A 22,440-nucleotide genomic window follows, 5' to 3' on the forward strand; every position below is an offset into this window, starting at 1 on the left:
GGGGGCACAGGCAGGGTGTGTAACTGGTGCCAGAGCTTGGAGAGGACCGGCTGGTTCGGCACCATCACACACCCATTCAGGGACAGACACCTCAGGAGCCTTGCCCATGCCCACAGCCGCTCCACCACCCTTTCCTCCAGTTGGTGCCAGTTGTCTGGTGGGGAAGGGTCTGTGGGGAACAGGTAGACCCCCAGGTACAGTAGAGAGGCCATGCTCCAGCAGATCCCATGGAACATGGGCAGGAGTGAGCCCACCTGCCACCTGTCACACACTTCCAGGCCAAAACTCTTGACCCAGTTGACCCAGGCAGAGGAAGCTGCCCAGTTCAATACCTGGCAGGCCTCCACCTTCACCAGGTCACCTGAGCCCTGGACCATGAGGAGTATCTCATCAGCATATACTGACAGGAACAGCTGCACCACCATCTCCTGGAGCATCAACCCTGCTACCCACCTCTACAGGAGGATGAAGAAGGGCTCCAGGGCCAAGGTGTACGGCTGGCCCAACAGTGGGAAGCCTTGATAAACCACTCTCCTGAATGGGATGGGCTCCATCATGGTCTAGTTGAGCTTGACAAAACACTCTGCAGAGGCATACAGCATCTGGAGAGCCCGCATGAAGTGGTGCCCAAATTCAAAGGCCTGTAGTGAGCCTCTGAGGTACACTTGATGCACTCTATCCAATAGACAGGTTCTCCCAGCATACTAACTCTAGGAGGTCCTGGTCCAGATACTGGTTGTTGAAGGTGGAACATCTAGTCGCCGTGTATGTCTGGTTGGGATAGATCACATCTGTCAGCACGGACTGCAGGCACAGCGAGATGTCCTTACCTACCACCTTGTAGTCCATGCAGAGGAGGGACAAAGGGCATCAGTTCCTCAGGTTGTGGGGATCTACCTACTTTTGCAGGAGGGTCAGCAGGCCCTCAAGGTGTAACAGGAGCTCCCCACTTCCCTCGGATTTGGCCCAGACCACAGAAAAGTCCGGGCCAAGGATGTCCCAGAAGGCCCAGTATAACTCTGCAGTCAGCCCGTTGATGCCTGGCACCTTGTTGCCAGCCATCAAGCAGAAGGCAGCTGAAAACCTGGCCAGGGGTAGAGGAGCCTCCAGCTGGTCCCATTCGCCTGTGCTGACCTGAAGGAGTCCCTCCCACAGTGTCTGACAGGCTTTGGCACTGGCTAGATCCAGGGAGCAGAGTTCTTCATAGAAGGCTTGTACGCACCACTGCATCTCCCCTGGATCTGTGACGGGGGTGCCATCAACCACCAGAAGGCAGGTGATCTACTTCTTGGCTCCCTGCCTCCTCTCCAGGGCATAGAAGAAGCAGGAGCCATGGTCCATCTCCCAAAGGAGCTGGACACACTAGCATGATGGGCACGGTGGTTGTCCAGAGTACAAAGCTCTCACCAACTCTCCCGACACTCTCCGCAAAGGGACGGTTTGGTTGGATTGGTGGCCAGGCACCTTTCCAGAATGGCACTTCCTGCTTGAGCTGCTTCTGGCCCGCTTCCCTCTGCCAGGGCTGGCCCCAAGTGTATCTGCAGCAAGAAAGCCAGATGCACACCTTCCCCATGTTCTACCTTCTCTGAGCTGAGGGGAAAGCTGCCGGTTGTTCGTGGGTGCTGCGGCTGTCACCTGGGGCGCAGCACTGCTCAGCCTGAGTGGCCCAGAGCTGCGAGACAGTGCACAGTGCCCTGCTGAGCCAGGTCACACCCACAGGATGCAGCAGCATGGCTGTCAAGTGGTTGGGCTGAGCCCCTCCACCCCACCTTCCCCACCCCGTGCAGGGAGGCTGTGCAATGAGGCCCTGAGTGGCCCCAACAGCTTTTGCTACAGCTGGTGAGTGCATTGGGCTAGGGCTGGATGAGAGAGTTTGCTGGGATTGGGGGGAATGAATGGTGGGTGGGAGGAATGTACGGGGGAGGGAGAAACCAATGGAGATTTGGGGGAACCAACAAAGAGTTGAGGGAATGAACGGAGGGCAGGCGGAAGGAAGGGGGAGTATAAGGGAAAAACTCTGACCGGCTCATCTCTGGTTGCCTCAGGGCATGGTCCAGGACTGTGAAGACCCGCTTTTTCCCTGCCACATTTTTTCAAAGTTAGCCATTCTGGTGTCCACAACTATTATTGTACACCTATTATTGTCCATCCCAACATTTAAAATAAACTGAATAAATTAATTTAGTTTTTTTGTGTGAGATTGGTACAGACTGTGGGAGGTATTTGGTTCCCTGTTGGTATCTGGATCAGTTTAATCCTTCTCTTTTAGTTTCTTCCATCTTCTAACTCTATCTTCAGTCTTGCTTGATTCTTCCTTCTGCTATTCCTCTACCAGTGGCAGTGTCCTGCCATTCTTTAATTTGTCAACCTTCCCCCTTCATTTATGAAGACACTAAACTGATCCCGCATTTCTTTTTCACCTCTGTTTTCTGGCTGCTTTTTTGGTTGTTCTTGCAGCTTCATGCTACCATGGGTTGCTCTTCTCTTCTGAAGTTATGCCAATTAGCAAGTCATCTTTGATAGGTTTCTAGATCTACTGCTTTATATATGCTGCTTCAGCTTTTATGCTCAAAGGTCTTTATCTGTTTATTAACCCTTAATGTGTGACTGCTCACAGCATGTTCTAATTTTGACACTGCTTACCAGTCCACGGATTTCGTATGGTCAAAGTGTAATGTGTATGAGACCGGGGTACGGGAGATCAACTAATCTTTCCCCTCAGGGACTCTTCTGCCATGCCTTTGCTGTTGGAAGGAAAAAAGAGATGTTAATCCTTGAGATATCACACAATCAATCAGCCTGCTATTAAAGAAAACAAAAATTGCTTTTATTAAGTTTTCTCATCACAGTTCATGGCCATTTTTTCCCCCAATCTGTGGCTTCAATTCCCTCTCTCTCACTTGATTGCAAAAAACAGGGAAGTTATGTTGTAACCTCTCCCTTTCCTGTTCCTCTCTTTCCTGGTCCCCACTTCCTACCTCAGCCGTACAAGGAGTTCCCCTCGTTGGAACAACCAGGCAAGTGCTCATGGTTTTAGAGACCTTTCTCTCAACTATCTCTCACCGTGGTTTCTTCACCTGATGAGTTAGACTCCGCAGCATTGGCTCTCAATTCAGATCCATCTCTGATCATGCTGGCCACGCTCTCTCATATCTCTTTGTGTGCCCCCAGGGGAAAATCTGCTGCCCTCAATGCCCCCTCGTTTGTAGATCCCAAACCCTCATGTGCCATTTCTTTCATCCGGTGCTTAAAGAGGCACAACTGTGCCTCGTGTCCCAGTCACTGCCCTTTCCATGAACCGGCTCCCCCACTTCTTGGGAGAGGAGCCAAGGAACAGGGTTGACTATCACCCTGTTGCAGTGTAACTTCACCCTTAAATAAAGATATATACTAGCCCACAGCACTGCAGCAGAACGTCCCTGAGCCACAATGCCCAGGTTAAGTCAGAGACAGGGGCAGGTGCAGAGGGGATCCAGTGGTTTGGACAGTCCCCACTTCCATGACTCCCACTACCATCCCGGGTTGATCCAGGTGCAGGAGGAGCCCCAAGGCTGCTCCTGCCCTGCTTTAGCAGTGAGATGTGTCTGTTGCTCAGAGGACAGCAGTCCCCTGTCCCATGCTCAGGGCATGGCAGTGGCAGTGGAGAGCAGTGGCAGTGTGCAGGCTCCACCCTCCAGGGCCTTCTCCCTGGCACCCTGCCTGTTCACGTGTCCCATGCTGCCTGGTCAGGGAAATGCAGACATGCAACCTCAGTATAAGATTAACACATTTAACCCAGAAGTTTTACAAACAGTATCATAATCTGCCACAACACTATGCTAGACTTGTTTCCAGGCTTCTGGAGCCTTGGCTGTAACTCATGACTTTGTATGTACTGTTGCCAATGGCTCTGGGATTCAACAGCCAGGTCCTTCAGCACCCTGAGGTGCATTTCGTCAGCACCGTTGATTAAGATTTATTCACATTTATCAAAACCTCTCTGATATGCTCTAAACACCAGGCTGCGGGCTTGGCCATTATCTATCTCTGAGTTAATGCTTAAGCTATACCCTCTTCTATGGGGTATACTCATTCTACTTTTTTAAGTGGTCTTATATGCACAAACATATTTGGCTTCTTAATCTTTGATGTGCCATGTAGAGAGCCAGGTCAGAATAGCATCCCAAATACATCCAAAGCTTCCTTAGACTCAGCCTCTGGGGGAAAAAAATCATACCTTAAGACCGAAGACCAACTTTTTTTTTCAGTTTAATTTAGGGATTCGAACCTTGCCTTTGTTTGGGCCCCAAAATGTGACAATCCAACAACTCTAACCACAGCTTATGGCCCCTGTCCCTCTGGGGAAGAAATAATGAACACAATGAGAGAGAAGCTCTACAGATGGATATGAACGTAATGCTAAGGATCCAGGAGTCTCTGGTGTTCTGGGCATGTCTGGGTCCCTCTATGACCCCTGTGCATGTTCCTGGAGGTGAGAAGCCCATACTTGCTTAGTGTGTTTTAAGCCCTCTTTCTGCTCCCTACACCTGCTCATCTGGGCCATGATTTAGATTTGGCCCCAGCTAGTAAGCCCAGTTAAATCTCTGAAAACCAGGACCTAAAAGATTCTGGTAGACAGCATCCTTGTAAGTGTTTGGCAGAAAGAAGAATTAGTCAGGGATAGCGGTGAAGGTTGATAATATGGAGAGAATTGACTTGACAAGGGAGATGCATGGCTGGGGAAGGCTGAGATGAAAAAGACAAAGGTAGGGGCTGTTTTGTAAGAGAGAAACTGGTTTGATATAAGCTTGAGCTACATGGCCAAGGAAGTGTGTAACATGCAGGAATGCCATTTCCTGTCAATTAGGTAGACGGCATTTCTGAGTGTCAAAGATCAAAGTCTTTGATTTCAGATGCTGAAGGCAAAAGGTCAAATGGCAAAAGGTCAGAGGTTAACACAACAAACTCTGTAACTGTAGTCTCACACTGTTATTCTTTAGTTTGTAACAGTGCTGCATATGCACACCCCTGTCTGTGCCTCATTTCAAATCACTTGAGCTCCCATACGAGAGAGAGAAACTGACCTTGACAGCCCAGCACAAAAGATAAAGTACCTATAGTAATGAGATTAGCTGACTTTAATGAAACTGTAACATCAGAATAATGTGTCGTGCTTACCCTCTTGTGACCAAACAGGCTCAGTACCACCTAAACTAAAAGAAAAGCCCCCGCTTTCTTGAAGGATGGGCTGCCAGCATGAAACCTGAGCAAACAAAGAAAGCACAAGTGCCAGCCTGTTAATTAGTCATGCCTGGCGTGTAGTAATTGGCTACCCTGGCCAAGTATAACTTTAAAAGAACTTCTGCCCAAACCGGACAACTCTCCACACACACACCCAGGAGACACAGTTTGTAAAGTGGCCTCTTACAAACATCTCCCCACCTCCGATCTTTATCTCGGCGTAACCCTGTCCTTGCTGGCTCGATTATCTCCCTCATTATCTTTCTTATCAAGAGCTCTCGGTAATCTGCAGACTGCAACGGCTTGTGTGAATCGCTCGGAATCTCTAACAAGCAACTTTCTTACCCACCCTGTAAAAGCTGGGTCACATGATATCTGCATGCTGTAACTGAATAAATCAACTCCTCTGCCTACGCTGCATCACATCAGTAGCGTAAGTAAAATAAACTTTCTGTGTAACCATCATGATTTAAATCATCTGACTCCTGCTCGCCATTAACCCCCACCTGTCCGGTCATAAATCCCTCCTTGCGCCAAGCCGGTCGGGCCAACCCAGGCTTGCATGTCAAGGGTGCACTGGTCATTGGGGCATGACACTGAGAACACAGAGAAACATTTTAGAATTCAGTGGCTCCTGCAGTGATAATTGTTTAATGAGAAAGCCAGGAGAAGGTGACCTGCAAACAGTGTTCCGGGGGATATATTCTTTGGAGGGCTATGGGAGAAAAAGAAAGGAGGGATAGGAAAACATAGTCCCAGAAGCTGTTCATTAGCCTACTTAATACTGTTGTGCTTTCTAAGCAATACACCAGTCAGGAGTGTGAGACATGGAAAAATGATGTGGCTTTTCCTCCCAGCCCTGTCACCTGTCCTCATCGCCAGCATGTCATTGCACCATCTTAATCCACTCTTATTAAATATCTAGGAGAGGGAAGAAGCCCCGAGGAATAACAGTGTATCCTGATGCTACTAAGGATCTGCTATACAACACAACTGCAGATCTGTGTGATATATGCATCTGCCTACATGGCCCCTAACTTGTGTAGATAAGAGTGCTCCCGTGGGAGAAGAAAAAAAAGAAATGAAAAGGAAAACACATAGGAAACAGAAAGTGTTGTTGTCAGAGGATTCAGTTTGTCTGGTGGTATTTGATGTCCATATCAAATGCTGTGTTCAGAAAAAAAGCAAACCAAACTTGTGAAAATTAGGATATAAAATGTCTAAATATATGCCAAAACAGCATTAAGTTTCTCTTCTTTGACTGGTAGCCAAGTCAGTCCAAAGTATGTATATTGTCCCCCTGCCTTTCACCTGCACTGGATGGGACCTGCTTCCAACCATACTAAGATGCAACACTTAACCTGCCCCACAGAAGGAACACCACAGCTACTAATTTTATAATGCCATTTACTCCCTTTTTTAAACCTTTCATCCTGAAGCACATATAAGACTGTGCTTTCCCTTATTGCAGCATTAAACTCTCAGCCTTCTCTTCTCTTCCAGCTATGTGCAGACACCCCACACAGATTTAGAGAATTGCTCCTGCATTTTAATACACTAACTCAGAGTTGGTGGAAACCACACTTGATCATCTGTTATGTATGTCCTGATACCTCCCTGTATTTCCTGATTTTCAAAGTTTTAAAATATGAAACACTTTAAAATTTCATTTCCTGATTTTCAGATGTTTGAGTTTTCTAAACTCAGTCTTTAACTCAGTATTATGAAGGGTTTCTTTTCTGACATTGCTAAAAATAATTTGGATGTATGATTTCCACATTTCTTTGCTTAAATATTTGGTATATTCTAGAGATGTTTAGAAAAAGGATGACTGTAAATGTAATGTTCCTGCCCCAAACCAGAAAGAGCGGTTGCATGATGATCCGGGACTGTAGCGAATGTGACATCAGAAGCGGAGCTGTCTCTCATATATGGTCACAGGCAGTGTTTTACTATTTTATTGGAGGTTTTAGCCATGAAACATTGGAGATAAACCTCCTGATAATGTCTAAAAAGGTGAAGGTTGCTTCTATTGGCTCCTCCCTGCAGTGCTGCCAGCATGTGAATCTATATATTTCCTCCCCTGCTTTGTATTCTTTGTCAGACACAGAGAAGCCCTGGCAGAGTGTGAGGTGCATGCAGGGCAGTGCCGGCAGGGATGAGGGGCATGATGGCAGTGAAGGGGCACCTCTCCACTCAGCTGCTTTGGTTTCTTGTCCTACTTGTTCTTCAGACAACCAACAGTGAGTATTGTATACATTTCTCTCTTATGAATTTTGAATTCTTTCTAGCTGGGAATCAAGGCACTGAGAAAAGAGAGACATAAAAATCCCAGAAGTTATTCTCTCACTTCTCTCTCTCCCCAGTTATGGAGTCTGCAGGATGAGCTGTTCAAACACAGAGGGTTGTTTGGTTTATATATTTATAGTAATTTCTTGCATGGAAAAAAAAAAGAAATATCCAGTGATTTTAATGGAGTAAAACAAAAGTTAGAAGGAAGTTTAAAATCCATCCAAAATAGGTTTTGATATTGAAGCCACAACCTCAGAATAGGAGGCTTGTTTTCTTAGGGGAATAATATTAAATTAGAATGTGCAACTCATAATTCACTGGCTGTCACTTGAACCTTCCTATTGAGTATCTCTCCCAACTGAGTATAGTATTTACCTCCTTTTCTTTTCTTTTCTTTTCTTTTTTTGCCTTCCTCTGAGCTATGAGACTTTGCCTGCAGACAGAGATGAGAGACTGATTAGGGCAACTAATGCTCCCAAATTCTTCCTGAAGCTTTCATGTCAAATCAATCTTTTGATTTGGAATCAAGATTAAATTTTCTCCCAGGTTAGATTAAGAACTTTTTTTTATCTTCCCCTTGTCCTCCTCTTTAGCACTGAGCATTGCCCTCTTTTTAGGGTCAACTACCGTATTTCACTGAACAGATATGACCCTGGTAGTATTCAGATCTTTCATTCTCTGTTCTGTTGGGGGCATGCAGTAGGTTCCTTTTGTTTTGTGGTCTTGTGCTCATGGTATGAGAGAATGGACGGAGTAGTTATTTGGTGGACAATTGTGCCTGTCAGTGCAAAGGGCCTGGTCTCAGTGGCCCAAGCAGTCCCTCTCAGCCCTGTTTCTTATGTTCCTGGTGACTGGTGCACATTATGTCCCACGTGCCATTGTTATAAATCTGAATTCATAATCTCATAGTGCCCAACTGTTGCAGCGTTATAAACCCTGCTGAGCTTCTAAGCAACCATGCTGTTGACAGGCATAATATTAAAAAAATTTCAAATGGGCTCAAAGTGCAGTTGAAATGTTTCAAAACTCTAGTGTACAAAGACGGACAAGGTTCTTTGGGAGAATCTGGTATCTTTTATTAGACCAACTTAAATACTTGGAAAACAAAAACCCTTCGTCAGACTAAGGAAGTTTCAGCAGTTGGTGTGCGCTCTTCCTGGATGGAATGAAAAGTAAAGAAGCCAGAGGCTGGGCTGGTTTTTTCAGGTTTTTGAACCTGAAAGCTTGCTTAATAATTGTTTTGCAACTATTTAAGTTAGTCTAATAAAAGATACCAGATTCACCCAAAGAACCTTGTCTGCCTATGTCCTTAGAGCAACACGGCTACAACCTACATCCTAATGCACAAAGATACAAATGAGACAAAAAGGCTCTGGAGGAAGCACATACTATTTTGTACCCTGATATTTCATTCTGCCTTACATCTAGACAGTAGGTTTATCCTCCAGGCATCCCACAGTGAATCACTATCCCATTTCCCCCTGCTCCTGATGGTTTCCCTGCACACAGGCTGCTGCCGCTGCTCCCCTCCCAGCCCCTACTGCTGGCTTCTGGCACTCCCAGTGCTGCAGGCACTGGGCTCTTTGCATTCTGGTCACTTGCTATAGCTTGTGGCACTGTGGGACTGGAATCGCAGTAGGCAGGTACAATGACAGAATCATAGCAAAGTAGGACTGGAGGGACCTTAGGAAGTCATCCAGTCCAAAGCCCTGCCTAAGCCGTCCCTCCTAAACATCCCTGTCTAAACCATTCCAGACAGCAAAGCTCTCTTGGCCCCTTTGGCCACTGGGATTGGTCCATGCCTCTTGCCAGCCCCCAGGCTAGTCGTGAGGGGAGCCTGGAACTCCCCCTGGCTGTTGCAGGGGGTCAGAGCAGGGCTGAGCAAATCTGCTTTCAAGAGGGAGCATGTGTAGATGTCCTCCCAGGAAGGATTACTGCACAGGATTTTATTGTGCAGTAAGCTGATATCAAATTAATAGCACATGTAGATGTACTCTGGAAGATGATGGCTACAGAAGCATACTGGCAGTTCTGGGGCTGGCTCCTGACATGCAGACACGTGCAGCGTGTGGTGCCACAGACCTCTTTGTCATACTAGAAACTGAATGCCTGCCACACTAAAACATAACCTGTGTTTCAGATTATAGCCTGGGGGCAAATTTTGCTACCAGAAAATCCCAGTAGTAAAAAAGAAAGCTTAACAGAACGAAGTGTTGTGATGTGCAGCACAGGAGTGTGAACTGGCAGACATGGAGGCTTAGTCATCCAGGGAGATGCTGTGGCTGCCAGCCAGAGCATCTCTCCTCCTCTAGTTCTGCCCCTCTCCTCCAGCATGCCAGAAGCTGGGAGAAGCAAGGAAACGCCAGTTTTGTTAAAGCGGGGCATTTTGCCTCATACCAAAACACACATACAAGCATGTGCGCAGAGCCAAAAGGAACAGCACAAATTTATGCCGCTCCACTTTCTGCCACTGCAAGCACAAACCCTTGCATGTGGGGGAATGCCCTATGGCCACATCCAGATGAGCATAGCCATGCAGTACGTGGTGCCACAAACACATCCTTTAAGTCAATTTTAAAATGACATATCCTTACACCAAGAATACTTGCTTTCCAATTAATTGCATTTGCAAGTGTGTCATGAAGCTATAAACAACTGACATTTCCCTAGTACCACAGCTGACAAGCTATTTGACCAGCTCTGTTAACAATAGCTGTAGGGATGTCACTGCCTATTCTTTAATTAAACCTAGTTTCTAGGGGCGGAAGGGACCTGAACAGATCATCAAGTCCAATCCCCTGCCCTGGGCAGGAATAAGTGTTGGGATCATAATACCCCAGCAAGATATCTATCCAACCTCCTCTGGAAGAGCCCCAAGGAAGAAGAGAGCACCACCTCCCTTGGGAGTCCATTCCAGAGCCTACCAGCTGTAACCATAAAGAAATGCTTCCTGATATCAGACCTGAACCTGCTCTCAATTAATTTGTGGCCATTATTCCTTGTTATGCCAGGTGATGCCCAGGGGAACAGAGCCTCACCTATTTTCCGCTGGTCCCCCCGGTGAGTTTCTAGATGACCACCAGATCCCCTCTCAGTCTTCTCTTGTGGAGGCTGAATAGATTCAGGCCATTTAGTTTATATTCATAGGCCTGGCTTGCTGCCCTCTGACCATGCAAGTGATCATCCTCTGGCCCCTCTCAAGTTTAGCCACATCCCTCTTGAAGTGCAGTGCCCAGAACTAGATGCAGTACTCCAACTGCGGCCTGACCAGTGCTGCATAGAGGGGAAGGATCAGCTCCCTGGACCTGCTTGTGATGCCTCTGTATTAATTATACTGTTCTGATTCTCTATTTGAAGGTGCAGTTAATGAGCTGAAGCTGAGCCATGGAGAAAACCGCTGTTCTGGGATAGTGGAAGTGAAGTACAATGGTCAGTGGATGAAGCTATGTTTTACAGCCTCTCAATGGAGCCATGCTACAGTAATCTGCAACCAGGCGGGCTGTGGAGCTCCAGTGAGTGTCCATGATGCTTCACATTTCAAAGAAGATTTCAAACCATACTTGTTGGTAGGAGATGTTTGTCATGGTAATGAGACAGCACTTGAACAATGCAAAATACCAGATCTGTATCCAGAATCAACATGTTCCTCTTCTTTTTTTGCTGGAATAACCTGTGCAGGTAAGAATTCATCAACCACATGCAGGAAAATCACCACTGCAAGAAGAAATTGTCTGCCATTCCTGTGAATTAGTTAAGTATTAAATAACATTAACAAGGGTATGTATGTGTGTGTTGGAAATCCAGATGGTTGAGATCAACAAATTCAAATTTTGTAAGCTAGAAATAGGGAGTTTAAAATGCTTATACTCAATTCTCTGAAAACTGGAATATACTGAATTAACAGGTACACGTAGCTGAGGTTAATTCTGTTCCCTCTGGAGCTGAAAGCAGCTAATCTGTAACTAAATTATGAAAGAAAGAAACAATGGAAATCTTAGTATACAAATACTTGGAACCTGGGAAACTGGATACACTGTGACACAGGATATAAAATGATAAATGTAGAGTTAATAGACTTGTCATAAAATAATCATCATGACTGGAAAACAGAGATTGGAGGATATATCCTGTTTGTTCAGAAAAGATAGAAATAAAGATAAAGTTGCAGTTTGTTTTCCACAACAATAGTCTGATACATTACAAGTAAGAAAGAAAGGATAAAATGGAACCTGATTGGTCCAAACTGGCAAAAAGGATTTTGGAGGGGTAGCGTGAGGCTGCAAGGGAGTGCAGCATTCTAGGCCTTGCTAGGGACTGAGGTCACTCTCTCCCAGTCTTTTGTTCCTAAGTATATGACAGTTGGGCAAAGGTAAGTAGCTCTTCTTTAGTGTGGGACAAGTAAAAGCATGGGCAAGGAGGCATCTTAGTCTAAGGTCCTGCCCCTGCCATGGGAGGTGGAGTGGCCTCCCAGCTCCTGCAAGAACCAGAGTTGTGACTTCGTGACTTTGTGAATGGAGATGGGTCACCTGTAAGTGGAGATAGATGCATGTTTGAGATCTGTGGGTGCATAACTTTAGCAACATCTGTGTGGGCCCTCTTAGACATTGTAGTCCCATGACAAGGAACATGTCTGCCCAAGGGCTGTGACATGTGTCCCATGGGACACATGTCCCATGGCATGTGTGCCCAGAGGCTACGAAGCACTTACTGCTGGAATTGCTGGGTGATAAATAGAGCACCAAGACCACACTATCAACAGAACTCATGCTCTTGTGTATTCATCAGCCCTGTCTGCAGGTTTAAGTCAGACACAAGGTGATCCATGGATTCCTGCTTGGTACACATGGACATCCTGAGTGTTTGCTCTGTGTGTGACACAATGGGCACTCTTTGGCATCTGCATAATGCTTGGCAAGCCACATAATGGTGCACCACACTATTTTGATCCTGTTCCTGCCCATGGCTAAGCACAGGTGGTGGTACACTCTATCTTCCTACCTCCATTGCCTGAACTCCATAGTGCAGGGGCAGCCATATTATAGCATAGAAATCAAAATATCCATTTTTGTGCTGGCATGTGTCTTCCTTTGTTTGGAAGATTTTTATGCACCAGGCTCTGACTGTATCCTTGGCCTGTTATCTAGTTATGAGGTATCATTGCCACCATTTTCAGGTGTTTGGCCTAACAATACAGGAGGATGTAGAAGAGTTCATTGTTTTCCTTGTTGTTAACTTGATAGCATGAAGAACTCCACAGCAAAGTTGCAACTTCTCAGGCCATCCAGCTAGTGGGCAGGCTTCTTCACTCTGTAGACTCTCAGTATGGTAAATTGTCTCTCCCCTGTGCTCCCTATGGACCTGGGGGAGTGGGGATTGTAATTAGGAAGCCATTAGGGAAACAACTATGTTGTATAGTACTGGAGTATAGACAGGGCCCCTATGCCCTGTGGAGGGCTAAGGAAACACAATGGGCTAATTTAAGGTGGTAGGGAAGGTCTGCAGTGTGTAGTCTTTGCATTGGGACTCCTGATGCCCCTGGTCTATAAGCAAAAGATGCTGGAACCCTGGCCATTGTTACCGTGCTCCACCTGACACCAAAGTGGAGGTGGCACATGTACACTGGTGCTTGATGTAAACAGACCAAGGCAGAAAGGAACAGAAGAATCAAATTAAGTTTGGAAAAGGGCTAACGAGCTACACAATCACAAGTGAAGCATGTAGGTCAAAATCCAAGATGTGTTCAATGTATTTCTGTAACTGTGAAAAGTATGTGGAGTAAACAAGATGAGCTGACTGGAAGCACACAAAGAATCTCGGGACACCAATGTAACTGCATAAGGAGATCCTAGGATGCCTCAAATGCAAATTAAAAGCATACAGGAAATGGATCAGGTCGCCATGGAAGGTCACCAAGGAAGCATACCAGGATATTGCAAAGGCGTGATGGGACAAAATCCGGAATGCAAAGATAAAGAATGAGTTACCCTTGACAAAGGAGGTAAAGACAAGAACAAGAGATTCTGTAAGTGTGTTGGCCAAAAAAGAATCATCAAGGAAGTGGTGAGTCTAATGTTAAGTAGCCAGGGGGAACTCTTAATGGTAGATGCAGAGAAGGTAAGGCTACTTGATAGCTACTTTCCCTCAGTATTCACACACACACACAAAAGCCAGCATGGTGTCCATTTTTGAAAAAAAGGCCAAAAGGAGGACCCAGGGAACTACACAATGGTTAGTCTCCCCTCAGTATGTGGGAAATTGACAGAACATATCCAAAGGAAGGCCATTGGGAAGCATCTGAAGTAGGAAAGTGTCAAGAGGAGAGAAACTGAGGGAAGAAGCTTCCTGAAAAAAACCCAAAAACCCAGTGCTTATCTTAGAAGAGATGCAGACCACAAGTGTCAAGAAAATCCACTTGCAGAGTGAATGCTGGGTCCAGAGTGATGTGCACCACACCCTACATATTTCCAGACCCAGAGAGAGGCAGCCCAGAGCAAAGCCTGAAGCAGACCATAACTCCTCTCCTAATGCCAGTCTGCCAGAAGTAGAGCAGGAGACCTTTACTAGGAAGAGTGTGGGTGGGGTTTGGAGGAAGTCCAGAGCAGCAGAGACTGAGAATAGCACTGGGAGAGGTACGCTGCCCAGAAGAACAGAAGACTTACCTAGTTAAGTAAGTGAAGATGGAGCAAGAAGGGAGATCAGGAGAGAGAAGGGGAAGGGGAGGGGGAGGAGGAGGGAGAGGGAGAAAGTGGTGCTGGGAGGCCCATTGAAGGAGAAGTGAAGACATCATCCCATAGGGAGCTTAAGTCCTACAGCACCTATAGTCAACCAAAAGGCTGATCAGAAGTGGCAAGGAAAGTAACTACTTGGGTGGGTGAAGGGAATGCTGTGGATATAGTGTATCTGGACTTCAGCAAACTTTTAACATGGTCCCACTTTACCTGAATGGGATGCTGGGGAAGTCAATCAGGTCCCCCAGTGGCTGCATCAGTGGCAGCAGCAGCCCCAGCCAGAAACTGTGTGCTGGCTGAGCCATACCCTTCCACACATGAGGTGGAAGTGAAGCACAGTACGGTATGTTGGGGGGTGGGGGTATATTTGTATATATGGGCACCTTGCTCCCACCCTTGTGGGTGTAAGGGCTGGCTGGATAGATGGATAGTTAGATGGATAGATTCATAGATGCTAGAGTCAGAAGGGACCCCAACAGATCATTGAGTCTGACCCCGTGCCTTGGCAGGAAAGAGTGCTGGGGTCACATGACCCCAGCCAGATGTCTATCCAGCTTTCTCTTGAAGACTACCAAGATAGGGGAAAGCACCATCTCCCTTGGAAGCCCATTCCAAGTTTTGGCCACCCTTTCCATGAAGAAGTCTCTGGTGAATGGGCTTCCAAGGGATAGTGGGCATCTGCCGGCTGGATGAAACTGGGTCCAGCCCATGGGCTGTAGTTTGACTGCCCTTGGGTTAGATTATGGATTTGTATAGGATAGTTTGGATAGGGGACATTCTGCCTCAGGCAGTGGTTGGACTAGATGTCCCTTTGAACCCAAATTCCCTAAGACTCTATGACACAGTTCAGCAGCTTTTTCTTGACTGTTGCTTGAAAAGAATGGCAGTCCCTGATGACTTTGACTCTTGGAGAGGGCAGGCAAGCTGCAGCGGGCCACCAGTACATTTGACTCTTCCCTGGAATGTTAGGGAATTCCTAATGGTGTACCTCAATACCCAGTATGACCCCTCTGTCTTTTGGGACTCAGACAAGATAAGAGATGCTACTGATCTGTCTCTAGCTTAACTCTTAGCCAATTAATCACAAAGGCTTCAGACAAGGAGCTGCTGAACTGCTAAAGAACTGCTGAAAATGTGTGGCTTGAGAATGCAGAGGGAGCAAGCATCCCCTCCTGCTGCTTACCTGCCTTCTCCAAGAGCAGAAGCTTTGAGGGGCTGGTAGACTGCTTCTGTGAGGAGACCACCAACATACCAGCTGCCGCCACCTGCAACTCCCTGACCCCCTGCTGTGATGGCTGAACTTTACGTCTGTATGGTAAAGGTGCTTGCTGAATGCTCTGTGAGGATTAGACCAGGTGTTTCTTGTTGTTTATTCATGGATTGTCAGCTGTATGTTGCCACTAAGATCTTAATTAAAGTTAAACATTAGTGAGGCCTTGTATGTAGTGAGGCCTTGTAAGATTTGTGAGGCCTTGAAAGGAGTAAGGCCTTGTATTAAGTGGCAAGGTTAAAACAAACCTTATCAGAAAAATGCAAAGGTTTGTACTGCTATTGGTCAGTCATAAGGAGAGTTCGTTGTGAGTGGCTGTGAGTTCACAGTGTAGCTCAGAAGTTATAACTTGGGTAGGACATTGGAAAAACATCAGAAGGGAAATGCAGCATTGTAAGACAAGCTACTAATTGAGAAAGTAGCTGCTGACCTGGATTTGGCGGGCCTGTGGATCACAAGGAGCCCGAGTACTGAATACCAGGGTCCTTCTCGGTACCCCTTGGACAGCACAGATCGGGGACGCCTGACTTCTCTGAGTTCTATAGACGAGGAACTTGTTATACATCAGGCATCAGAGAAGACTGCCGATAAGTTGCTGACTCGAATTATTATTGTCTGTCATTTTTGTCTTGTTATATTATACGTAGTTGTGTGTTTGTTAAGTCAATAAACCTTTCTTACCTTTTTAGCCCTGACAACTTGCTCTATCCTGAATCCTCCTGCTGGCGGCTGGGACACCTGCATAGACTCAGGGCCCCAGCCCACCCTGTGCCCCATCTTTTCCCAATAGTGAAAAAACCCATGACTGCATGAATTGAGTTTGCCATAATGGGTCACCTGGGAAAGTATGAACTGACAGTTGGAGACAACTTCAGTATTTAGAGCCTGGGACAGTATGACTAAGAATCATTTAAAATAGTCTGGGACAATACAGCCTTGAACTGTGGCTGCTTAGAGGGGAACCTGAACTGCCATGGTAGTCTCCTCTGATTGTCCAAGTGACAGACGTGAAGCTTTAAAACGTGCTTTGTTTCTCATTCCCTTGCTCTCTCGCTTGCTCACTCATTCACTACACCTGTAGTAAGGTACCTATATCACTAATTTGTTGTTTACCAGGACTGCCTAGGTCAATCCTACTGCTTTCTCAGGTTGCGGGAGGAAGGGGGATGGTGGCAGGGGGCCAAGTCAAAAAGCTAATTTAAACTGATCTGTAAATTGGGGGTGAGTTCACTTCAGAAACTGTGGCTCTTGTGGCTGATAATGAGCCATAGAAGAATGGGCTGAGAGTTCCTGATCTGGCTGCTTACCTGGATTGCTGTGCTGGCCTGGGAAGGCTGCGTATCTTCAACCACAGCTGGATTCGAGTCCTTGGATGATTCCAGGGGCCACTGGGCCCACCATGTCACTTACTGCAAAGATGTGGGAGGGTGTATTGTATCTGGTGTGTGTGAGCTTGCATGTGCTGATAGACAGTTGCTGTCCTGTGCCTTTGTGAACTGCTGTCTCAGTAGCTTGCACTTGGAGCACAGCTGGGTTCAGTCATGGTCATAAACCCAGGTTGCCATTTTCTTGGGAATCCAGTGATATACCATCTTGTTTCAGTGGCTTGACTAGAGTACCCATTGATTCTTCTTGACCCAGATGAAAATGGGATTGACTCTCTTTGGGTAGTCAAATGCTGGTGTCAGGACCAGTGTGACAAGACAGAGTTAAAGAGGAGCCAGGTTTGGGGCCAAAAATTGTACTGTGGGATACCTGGAGGTCCCACACCAGAGAATCCCATGATAGTATGGGACAAACTCTTAGTAGTTTCATAGATTTGTTAGACATTAATGGCTGGAAGAGACCTCATGAGATCATCAGGTCCAGCCCCACACCATGGGTGGGACGTCAGCAGGGATCAAGTGACCCCAGCAAGAAATAAATCTACGTGTTTGTGAGGTAGTCCAGAGTAGGTGCTTCCACCACTCTTGGGGGAGTTTGTTCCAGACCCTGGACACAAACACTGTAAAGAACTTTTTTCTTATGTCTAATCTAAATTGGCCTTCCTGGATTTAATGGCCATTAGACCTTGTTATCCCTTGGGGAGCTCTGGTAAACAGGTGTTGTCCCATGTCCTGATGTACCCTTTTTACATAACTGTAGGCTGCTACCAAATCCCCCCAAGCCTTCTTGTCTCCAGACTGAAGAGTCTTAAGTCCCTCAGCCTCTCCTCATATGGCCTTCCCTCTGGGCCTTGGATCATATCAATGGGTCTCCTCTGGATTTTCTCAAGCTTTTCCACATCTTTCCAGAAGTAGGGGGACCCAATACTGGATGCAGTAGTCCAGCTGCAGTCTCACCACAGCCGAGTAAATTGGGAGGATGACTTTAGGCCTATGTAAAGCGGCTAGAATTCACTTCGGATTCGGATCTGGCCAATTCTGGGGACAGTGATTTAATTCAGTGATTTGAATTAGTGTCCCAAATCGATATGGCTGAATCAGCCAAGCCTATCCCCACCAGCCCGGCAATGGCTGCCCCAAGCACCCCAGCTCCGAGCACCTGGGGCAAAAAAAACCCCAACTCAGCAGTTGCTGCTAGGTAGGGGGGCAATCCCTGCTGTCCCCCACTGCCCTATGCCACATGGGGGGTTCTGCATTACCCCCCACCCCCTGCTGCTCCCCCAGACCCCCCACAACTGCCATGCCCATCATGGTTGTGGCCATTTAAAAAAAAAAACAGACCCCCCACCCCCAATTCACCTCTCTTGCCCCCTGAAGCCCCGAGGCGGCTGCAGGAGTGGTCAGTCCCACAGCTTTTCTTGGTCTTTTTCCTTAAAGGGTTTGATGTCGCTCCAGGCAGGTCACCTGTGATGGGGACTGGGGGAGCAAGGGTGGGGACAGGGGGCTAGTACAGAGCTCCCCTGTGCAGCGTGGGGCAGTGCGGGGCAGAAGAGATTGCCCTCCCACCTGGCAGCACCTCATGAGTGGGGCTTCAGAGATCCAGCCACTGGATCAAGCTGAATCTCCATTGAATCAAATCACCACCCAAAGCTTCACATAGCCCTAGATGACTTCCCTGGTTTTGCTTCAGATGCAGAATGGGCTTACTGGGATATCAGGCAAAGAGGAAACATCTAAGGCTATGGAGGCATATATCTTGACTTAAATTTCCCAGGTTTTGGGAGGAGTTTGGCTTAATTCAGCATTCTGAATACTCCCCTGGTACCACCAGGAAACCCTAACTCCCTCTCAACAAAGCTTTTTGTTATGGACGTTCCAAAGTCTTCTCTTGAATCCCTCTTTCTTATAATAGAAAGAGAACCATTATTTGAAAGAATGAGTGGTCATTTCAGCAGTTGCCCGTTAACAGTAGTCTTGCAGTTCAGAAGCTATTGGTCTGAAGGGAAGCGAATGGATACTATGAAATCCCTAAATAATTGTTCCCCCTCTTATACTTAGACCCTAGTGAAAATGTGAAATGTTTGAGTGTGGAGTTGCTGTTAGTACCAATGATAGAAATAACAGCCATAGTTTACATCCAATTATTATTATTATTATTATTATTATTATTTTATGGCTACGTTCCAAGCTTCAGGTAGGGGTACCATTTACCTCAACTTTGTACAGACTAGCTTTAATATGAATTACTTTGAATATACTCCAGACCTGAGGAGCAGGGAGAGTAGATATGCCTCTCCAGCCCACCTCATGAATCTGTGCAGCCAAGAGGAAGAGATGCATGGGCCATGAAGAAGGGATGCTACAGCGAGGTGGCTGTTGCTTTGTAATGGAAAGGGCTGTGGGTCCTAACCTGGCCCATTGTCCCAGTAGGGTAGGAATTTCTGCTCTGTTCTCCATTCTGTTTTGCTCAATTGAATATTAAAAGCAAGATATAGTGGCTCAGCCAAAAATTTGTAAATGTGCTTGGTGACTGTGTGGTGCATGAAATGTATGGAAAGGTCATCTCATTCTCCGACTGCCTTGTAACCTAGATAGTTGTGAAAATGTGTTTGTACTGCTAAGGTAACTGGCAGCAATAGCAGAAACTAGTTTAATAGGAGCAGATACGTGGCTGGCTCTGAATGCACAGTTCAAACTTCATGGCTGATGAAACAAACAGGGGAGAGAACCTGTCCCTTCTTGCAACTTCTGTGTTGTGCATATCCTGCATTTACTTCATATGTGCCACAGGAAGCAGGCAGAAGTAAGTGAGTAACTTAGCAGAACGAAATTAGACATAGTGAATACATTAAAAAATCCAGGAGGCAGATTTAGAAATAAATGACAAAAGCCATACACCACTGATATTTGTCTAAACCTCTGTTTGACATGTACCATTTAATGAGCTTGGGTAAGAATAGCTATGGGATATGACTCAATGTGCTCTTCACTAATTCTGTCCTGGTTCTCTGATTGAAGGTGTATACAGTGGAGTGAAGCTTATCAATGGTAGCAGTCCATGTGCTGGCAGAGTGGAAGCAAAACTTGGCAATTACTTGATGAAAGTATGTTACCCTGCTGCATCTATAAAACGGTTGGCAGTAATTTGCAGAGAACTTGGTTGTGGATCAGCAATGAGTTTCCACAACGCCAGCCATTTTGTGGAGGATTCCAGGCCGTACATAATTTTAGCAATTTTTTGTCATGGTAATGAGACAACAGGCGCAGAATGCAAGATAAGGTCCTACACTGTGGAGTCAACATGCCCTCCTTCTTTCTACACTGGAGTCACATGCTCAGGTAAGGAGTTAGCCATCCTTCCACCTGTCAGGAAATTGCCATGGAAGAAAAGGGACTGAAAAAAGAACGTGTCTCATCATTCTGAAACAACAGGGAAGTGAGTCAATATCCTCAACTCCTATACCTGTTGTGCTCACTGAGAATGACGACATCCAAGTCTTTGGAATCCCTTGATTACTTCTCCCAATGCCATATTTACTATTTACTGTTTATAGGTTTTGACTCCCATTTCAAATCAGAAATATTATTTGCATTTAAAAAGTTATTGTATCTGAGCACCTAAATTGTATTATGGACACGTCTACAGGTTGCCCTATGGCATAGTAAACACCTGCACTGTGCCATGTGCATGGTGCATGGTTAGGTTTAGCAGCTACTTTGCCTTCGTGGTGCACTAAAATGAGGGAGTGCGCTGCTGTGGCTAAGTAGTTGCCAGTGACATGTAGATGCACGTTGTCCTTATATTGCTTTAACGTGTCACTCTGGTGACATAGCGCATCACTGTGGTGTTGTAGCATGACGTGTAGATGCTCCCCGTATGTAGGATCAGAGAATCTGTACTGGAATTCTGTATAATTCTGTTACATCGATAATGCAAGAATCTGATGTCTGCTTTCCTCATTGCTGTCCTGGGGAACTCGAGCAAGCAGGTAACTAAGCATTGTAGTAGCAGTAGAGAGTTCCTTGGTGCAACTACAACATCCTGATGTTCGTTTTCTCCCAAGAGCTTTATCTGAACTCATGTAACTCATCTAATGGTGTTACGGTTACCTGCCAACCTGGGTATTCATCTCCACAATCACTCTGGCTGTTAGAATGCTCCTCCCAATACCGAGACTGAATTTTTCTTTTCTTGGAGCCTTATGTTGTTTTTTTCAGCTGTGCAAAATGAATGTGAAGTGTTTCCAAACCATAACTCTTTTGCTCACATTGCTATTAGAATTGGCAATGAGGGTGTGCATAACTTTTCCCAAGTACAAATCATTCATGTTGCAAGACAGTGAAAGAACAGATCCTTAGCTTTCAGTTTGTAGCTAGTACAACTTGTCTTTCTTCCTCTCTTGGCTTTTCTTATTCCTTCTTCTGCCTTACTTACTGTATTCTTTCTTGAGTATCACTGGTAGGATTATTAAAAGTCATTGCCTGTTCAACTGAAAGTGGAAACCGCACAACTTTTTGTTACCAATTAGTAACAGTGTAATACACAATATCAGAATAATTAATCAGAAAACAAAGTATTTAATAAAATAGTCATGTGCCCTATCCCTCATGATTGGTTAATAATTAAATAATTGAGAAGTAGAAAAATAATTAATGTGTGTATGGACAGTTAATTCCCTATTTTTAAAACAATTTTGAATGCAAAAGTTTTGAAACAATTACTTGCATTTACTAAAGGCTGAAATGGAGGGCAAGGGGTTTGTGTTCCATTCACTGATGGCTTGATTGACTCTAGGTGACACACAGCCCCAGCTGATTGAAGGTGACAATGCCTGCTCAGGACGTCTGCAGATAAGACTTGGACACACTTGGGCTACAGTCAGTGATTCCCACCTTGATCGTAAAGCTGCCAGTGTGATTTGTAATGAGCTACAATGTGGAGCAGTTGTATCAATCACAGGAGGAGCTCACTTTGGAGAAGGACAGGGGCCAATCTGGACTGAAGAGTTTCAGTGTGTGGGAAATGAGTCTCATCTCGCGTACTGCCCCCGAGCACCACCCATGAATGAGACAGACTCACACGCAAATGATATTGGCCTCATATGTTCACGTAAGGATTTAGAGTGGTATCTTAAAAATCGGAATATAGGAATGTAGTACGAAAAAAGACCACGTGAGACACTGAATGCAATCCCTGGCATTTGCAGGAAGCCATTCATTTATTTATTAGCCAAGTGTCCATTATGAATGACGGGTGGGGACAGACCACCACCACCCACCACCCTGTGCTGCCGCCGCTCTGTCTGGCTGTGCACAACCTCCCCATTCCCCTCTCTGGGTTCGGCCCCGTACTCCCCACCACACCTCGGACCCACACCAGACCACTCATCACCCACCACACACCTGCCACACACAGCACATCCACCCAGCCACATACCACACCCACCCAAACAGCCACCTGCCTCACACACCCAGCTACACACCACTTGCCACACCCAGGCACCCAGAACACACCCACCCAGAGACAACCACCCAGCCAGCCAGA

The sequence above is a fragment of the Crocodylus siamensis genome, chromosome 4 (assembly GCF_052110815.1).
Source record: "Crocodylus siamensis isolate JL-2025a chromosome 4, ASM5211081v1, whole genome shotgun sequence".
Taxonomy (NCBI): Eukaryota; Metazoa; Chordata; order Crocodylia; family Crocodylidae; genus Crocodylus; species Crocodylus siamensis.